Source organism: Vicia villosa, unplaced genomic scaffold, assembly GCF_029867415.1.
Source record: "Vicia villosa cultivar HV-30 ecotype Madison, WI unplaced genomic scaffold, Vvil1.0 ctg.000314F_1_1, whole genome shotgun sequence".
Classification (NCBI taxonomy): Eukaryota; Viridiplantae; Streptophyta; class Magnoliopsida; order Fabales; family Fabaceae; genus Vicia; species Vicia villosa.
In genome coordinates this window covers 282,031-288,911 of record NW_026705136.1, presented here as the reverse complement: position 1 = coordinate 288,911, position 6,881 = coordinate 282,031, and the positions used below count along the sequence as shown (strand labels likewise).

General features: G+C 35.1%; 1 long non-coding RNA gene across 1 annotated transcript; it reads right to left on the bottom strand.

Annotated features, from left to right (window-relative positions):
* Window positions 1-5,537: 5,537 nt before the first annotated feature.
* LOC131626616 (uncharacterized) lies at window positions 5,538-6,477 on the bottom strand. Its single transcript, XR_009291239.1, has 3 exons — window positions 6,360-6,477; window positions 5,948-6,074; window positions 5,538-5,715 (listed from the first exon to the last, which is right to left on the bottom strand). It is a non-coding gene; the product is annotated as an uncharacterized LOC131626616 (long non-coding RNA).
* Between the last annotated feature and the right edge of the window lie 404 nt (window positions 6,478-6,881).

Below are 6,881 nucleotides of genomic sequence, written 5' to 3'. Positions count from 1 at the left end.
ACGGATATGTAGGGTGCTTAAAACCTTCCCTATGTATAACCGACCTCCTGGACTCCAGAACATGTGATTAGGTGAAATCCCCACACCTAGAAAACTCATAGGGTTTATTTGAGATCTTTTTCCCCTTCCTCCTCGTAGGATAATTAAAAAGTTTGTGTGCTATCGTAGGAAGAACTGAAATAAAATTCATCCCACAAGGGAGCCTCTCTCCTTCCAAATTTCGCGTGAAGGGTTCGGCGTGCCGTCCTCCCAAGTGAAACAGGGAGGTAAAAAAAACGACACCACATAGTGTTTTCATTCTGGATATTTTTCTGACACGTTTAAGTGCTTGCACCCAGAAGTAGGCGCTCTGATGCCGATTGAAGGTTGAGAAAACACTTAGAAGGGGGGTTGAATAAGTGGGTTTTAAAAACTTTATGACGGAAAGACAATCAGAACACAGTTATTTTTATCTTGGTTCACCTTATCAATAAGGCTACCTCCAGTCCACCCTCAACAAGGTGATTTGCCTCTCTCAATAGAGGTCTTAATCCACTATAATCAGAACCTGATTACACTTGCACGACCTACTTCCGTAACTCACAATACAGTGCACGAGCCAAACTGCTGGTGACTAACGATCCCGTACAAGAAAACTGCTTTTGACTAACCAATCCTCTAAGACTCAACTAGTCCTAGTGTCATACCCCAAAATTTTCCCATCATATTTCAATATATCTTGACTCATATTATCTTCAGTTAATCAAGCATATGCAAGAATTGGGCACACTTACTTATCTCCTAAGCAATCAACCCACAACTAGGGTTTTGTTTCTCTCGATATCAAATCAAGTTCTAAGATCTAAAATGGATCCCATGGCCTCTCATATGCTTCAAAGGGTCTTCATGACATTTTCCAAGCTCTGATTCGTAGGATTGCTCAGTCAACTGCTCAAATGATCAATAGTCGACTGGTTAGACCTAAAAGTCAACTATGGTCAAACCAAAGTCAAAACTTCTGATTCTTGGTCAACATCAATATTTTGAAGTCACATTCATCATTTGATCAAAGGCTGATCATCAAGAAAAGTTCAGAAATCAACAAAACCTAAAGTTTCTAAATTAGGGTTTTGTACTAAAAGTCAACTGAACTTTGACTGGCCATAACTCTCACATGGTTCATTAGAAATTCCTCAACCAAAGCTCATTCTAAAGTAATTTTTATTCTCTACAACTTTGATGTTGGGCCCAAGGTCAAGAAATACTTCCGCATAAAAGATATAAGCCAAAACATTATAGGTCCTTCTAGAAGATCGCAAAAAGCTGTTTTTTCTCAGGAGCCATATCTTCAATAAAAAATCTTCAAATGCAAAATATGTTCCAAAGTGGCTTATATAGGACATCTTGGACTTTCCAAAAAGTCCTATAACTCTTCAATATCTTAAAAATTGAGAGAGATATGCCTTTTCAAAGTTGGACAAATTTGGGTGAAAATGTGAAAGAAATAAGGTTCAAAATGAATTTTATTGCAAAGAGGCCCAATCTTTTGTGATCCAATCTTGCTCCTCAAGTAATCTAGAAACTCCAAGTCCAATTCCACGAAATTTTGACAATTATTTGATTTTTATTGAATTTCTATTCATCAAAAATATGATTTAAATCAAATAATCAATGAAAGACGAAAAGATTTGATTTGATCAAATCTTCTAATCAAATTCAATCACATAATGGACCATAAATTTGATTGAATTTCGTGCTTATCAAGGATGGAAGAATGAGATCAAGATTCGACCAATTTTCATACAAAATAAAAATCAAATTTTCCAAAATTTTCAATCATCAATCAAAAGATTTCTTTCCAACATAGTTTGCCCTAATGCTACCTCTATATATATGCCAAGAGACTCAGCATAAGGGTTAAGGTTTGGCTGCCACGAAAATCCCTAGAGAAATTTTCAACAAAAACTCAAAGTTTGAGGCAAGCTCTCATTACAAGTTGCAGCAGTCCTCAAGCATTTACAATCATCTATTCACGGTCCTGAGAACAGGTCTGATCCGTCGTTTGCAAAGTTTAACGTGTAAATCAAAAAGTGCCATGGTTAGGGCTCATGAAAGCATAACTTTCATTTTCATGGTTCCGGTGGGATTCAGGCTAAACTAACGCCACCGTTGAGTTCACAAGGATCTAATTACTTGATCTAGGCGATTGGTTCTTTCGTTTTGTTGTTTTTTGCAGGTTTTGTATTTAGCTACAAAGATGGTATGATGAACCCATAGCAAATCCATTGGTGACTCGTAGCAAATCTGGGTTTGTTGTGAGGAAGAAGAAGAAGACTAACAAGAGGGACCCACAGGCAACGCATGGGCAAACATGAGTGGACCGTCAAAATTTCAACCCTCTCCTCACACGCGTGTAACGTTCCTAGTGGCCAGTCAGTTTTCCAGATTCTCTCTCGTCACTTGATTGGTCGGTCAATGCCCAGGGAGTGCCACGCGCGCGTTCTCTTCTTCTGTTTTGTCATTATAAATATATTTTCTTGTGTTTAATATTTGACTAATTATTCTGGTACAAATGGCAAACGAAGCTGGGGTATGATCATGAGAGAGGGGGTTCGATCCCTGCTTAATACATTTTGCCCCATTATTTTCTTTGATAATTGCTGTCTATAGATCCAGCGCTTTGTCTCTCCTCACGCCCATGATACTCCCCCACTCTCCAGCCACACGATCTCTTCCTTTCCAGATCTAACACACCAGGATTGAAGGAACATCATGGACCATCACAAATCAACCACACCAAATTAAAAGCTAAGTCCCTTTTTGTTTTTCTTTCTTTCTTATTTGTTTTTTTTTTAATTATTTTTTTTACTAAAACTAAGAGTCATTTAAGTTTGTAATTTAGTGTCTTAGGTTTTTTTTTTTATAAAATTTCATATTTTTTTTAATTATTATTAAATTTGTTTTAATTAATTAAATATAGTTTTTAGGTTAAATGACTAGATAATTTATTTAAAATTAGTTTAAACAAACATGTTTGATGATTAATTAATTTAGTTAGGTATTAAATTATTTTAATCAGGATTAGCTCATTTTAAAATTAATTAGGTTAGAAACCAAAAATTAATTTTTAGGTTTGTTAGCCTCGATTAACCCTAAAAAGATTCATTACGGGTAGATGTTGCCCATTAACCCTGGTATAGGTTTTTACCTATTTCTTTTATTAACCCTGGTTAACTTTTGCCCCATTCGGGGTTTGCCTTTTGCCTTGCCTATTTATTTATTTGCCTAAATTATTACAATTTTAATTTTTGATATGTTACATTACAATTGTTGAGATCTTCAATGCACTAACTTTTCTCTTCTTCATTCGTAACTTTCAGGGTTGATCAAGGAGCGATGAAGGCTCAAGGCATTTAAATTAATTATTTTTCCCTCTTATTTTCTGCCTTTACTTTCCGCCTTTTAATTTCCGCATTCCCCAACAGGTTTTTATTGTAGTTCCCCTCTCCCGCAGGTGTTTATTGTAATAGCGTAGGACATTAATTTCTGCCTTTAATTTCTGCATTTTTAAACTGCGTGGTTAGTAATCCTAGGGAGTGCAAGATGATTAATCAAATGTACCTAACATTACTTACAAGATAAATATCTGAATTTAACCACATGATTGTGCACCCACACACCTTTAGGGTTACCTCTCTTGTTGCTTTGTTGCATGTTGCCTTACTAATTATGCCTTTAAAATAGTCAAGTCCCTCGATTCCGAGGATACCTAAAGCAAAGGTTGTCTAAATCATTTAAATCATCATATGAGATCTAGTCCCTCGAAGTTGCCTCGGTAAAACATGATGATTGTCCCGATTGCTAAGGTATCCTCGCATGTTGCCTTAAATGACTATCCTTCCCTTAGACTACCTACCCTCTTTATGGTAGGGACAGTCTTATGGCGAACGATTATTCTCGATGACCCTTTAACATTCAATTGAAAGACTTCCTGCCCTCTCATGGTATGGATAGACCCTTTCGCCCGAAAGACTTAAAGAACAAAAAAGACAATCTTATGGTAGGTGTTCTTAAATGTTTGCTCACATTCAAACTTTCAAATTACTTTTCACACCACTCTTTTCAAGTACTTTCAAAACAAGGCTACGCTTATTTACAAGCTAAAGTCCTTAAAAAGTTTCTACTATTCAAACAAACAAGTGAGCTAAGTAATTAAGAGCCCATGGAAAACCATGGATACAAAGGGTGCTTTACACCTTCCCTTTGTATAACCTACCCCCCGAACTCAAAATCTTTCAAAGGTCTTTCCTGTTCTTTTAGCCTTTCCAATTTGGATAAAATAATAGTCGGTGGCGACTCTTGCTTACCGCGACATTTTCTTTAAAGTCAGTTCACCGTAATACACCTAGACTTCTTGAGACTTCTGACCCAACTGGTCTCTCGAGGACTTAGTTACCACGTAACATTAATTGATAGTGCATGGTTTTTCTTCTAGCAAGCTGTAATCACCACTGTGATATTTCACTAAGATTAAGTACAGAATAATGAACTCAAACTATGAATAAGAAAAATTGGCTTCCGAGATTTTTCTTCACACTTGATGATTTATCACAGTTACAGCGTTCTTGTGTGTTCTTTCTTGTTTTTCTATTTTTGCTCGTTGTGTTGTATTTTTCTTCAAACGATCATGAGTATATATAGCTTCAGAATTTTTGACCGTTATCTCTGAAGCTTGTATTCAGCATTAAATGGTTTGCGTGTTGTCTTTGCTTTTGCTTTCTCCAAGAATTTGCATGTGGATAGCTTCTTCAATCAACCTTGGAAATTACGCTTTTGGAGTGTTGTAGCCGTTTTGCTAATGATTATGTCTTCAACGGTTTAATTTGAATCAATCTGCATAAACTTTTATTCAACCTCTATTGTTCAACTTCTGTTGTGAATATGTTTTCAGCGTGCGATATTAGAAGTTATTTTTTCAGTGGTGTTAACTTGAATCATTTTTTATAATCTTCTGTTCAGCCTTGTTCTTCAACTTCTGTTGTGATATGTTTACATCGCGCGATATCAGAAGTTTCTATATCTTTACATTATGATTCTTCAAGTTCTGATTGTTGGTACTGGTACATCTTCTGAAATTAGAAACATATGATTAGAGTACCATGTTTGCTTTATACAAAATTTGTTTGCTTGTTATCATCAAAACATTAAAATATAATTAGAACCAAACTATGTTCTAACAAGTAGGTTCTTGATTTTCCGGTGTGCCATGTGTCGCGGAGACCTAAAAATCTTTTACTTGGTGGAAAACTTATATGTGATCACAGGTAGCGAAGAAGCACCTTTTTTCCAACGCTCACCCTCAGAATAAATTATGAAACACAAAATTGATTAAGTTTTCCCTTTCTAAAATCATGGTGCTTAAAAGCATCAAGTCTTAAGACTTGCTATTTGAGAGGATGGGATGAAGTTATGCCAAAAATTGTTTGACTGAATAAGTAGGGAAAAATTATAAAATATGCCTTCTTTATGAATAGAACCGTCTTCATAGTCTGGTATAAATAAAGATTTCATACAGATGGATCTATGAAAAGAGTTAAATTAATACATGGAACACATAGAAAACTAAGCTCTTGGATACATACAGTTTGTTAAGCATCTTTAATTCCCTCAGCGGAAAATTGAACTTGATCGAGGTTGAATGTCTGATTGTACAACATGTCGCGTTGACCTTCATACCTGATCAAAGCATAGTGTGTTGGTATATGAAAACAACAATATAATATTCACTTCATGTACAATGTATTGGGCTAAGGAAGATTAATAGATGCATGATAATGTAGTTGAGCGTATTTAATGTAAAAACTTAAAGTATTCTTAGTGTGCATACAATGTGACAACTCAACAACGACAAATAAACTAAGAAAACAAAGAACAATCGAGTCACATTCTCTTTTGTCTAAGAACTCACATGGCTCTAGATTTAATAGCTTCCAGAGTAGGACAAGGCCTTGTTTTTTTATCTATTCTTTGTATCTACAGAGTTCCACATCAAGCTTCCTAATCTTCTCACTCACAATATCACCTCGTTTCGTAATCTGCAATACATACGATAATTATACTCCACCAAATAGATAACAGAAACACTGAAGTGTTTAGCAACAAAAAAATCAAAATCAAGTAAATTGACTAAAATCATGCAAATATATAACTATAACATAGAATTATTCTACAAATTTAGATATTGAGAAATATAATAGTGTTATAATTGAATAATTAACTTCAAAATCCGAAGAGAGAACTGAAATTGAACAGATCTGCGAGTGTGCAAACAAACCCTAACGGTAATTGAATTAAATTAATTAGGGAAAGATGAAGGTTACCCTTTCGTTGGCATCTTCGAAAGAAAGGGGAAGTTCTTTGTTCTTTTTGGCGCCGAAGACTCTCTTCATTGTTTTTTCTGATCTGAAAACATTATTCTCTAGTTTATTTGTGTAAGCCTGTATATAAAAGTTATCAACTAGATTTAGGGTTCTCATGTATGTTTCTAGTACATAGACCAGAAACATAAAAGGAAAAAAAAACAATGAATACAAAAAAAATGTTTCTAAACTCCTCACCGATGGTGCCTTCAAAACATCTGTACTTCTAGCAAGTGATTCATCCAAAGGAGTAACAGATTCTTGAAAAATCTCAGCATGCATTATCACTACATCCAACTTTCAAGGCCAAACAACCTGCAACAGAAAGAAACTTAATATTTAATGAATAAGGCAGTAGTATAAAATATAAAACAAACAAAGTGTAAGAAAGTCAAAATACGAATGGCGTGAGATGCCAGAGTTATCTCCTTTGCAAATGCATTCTTAGATTCCTTTTTTTATTGAAGCAAGACACTGATACAA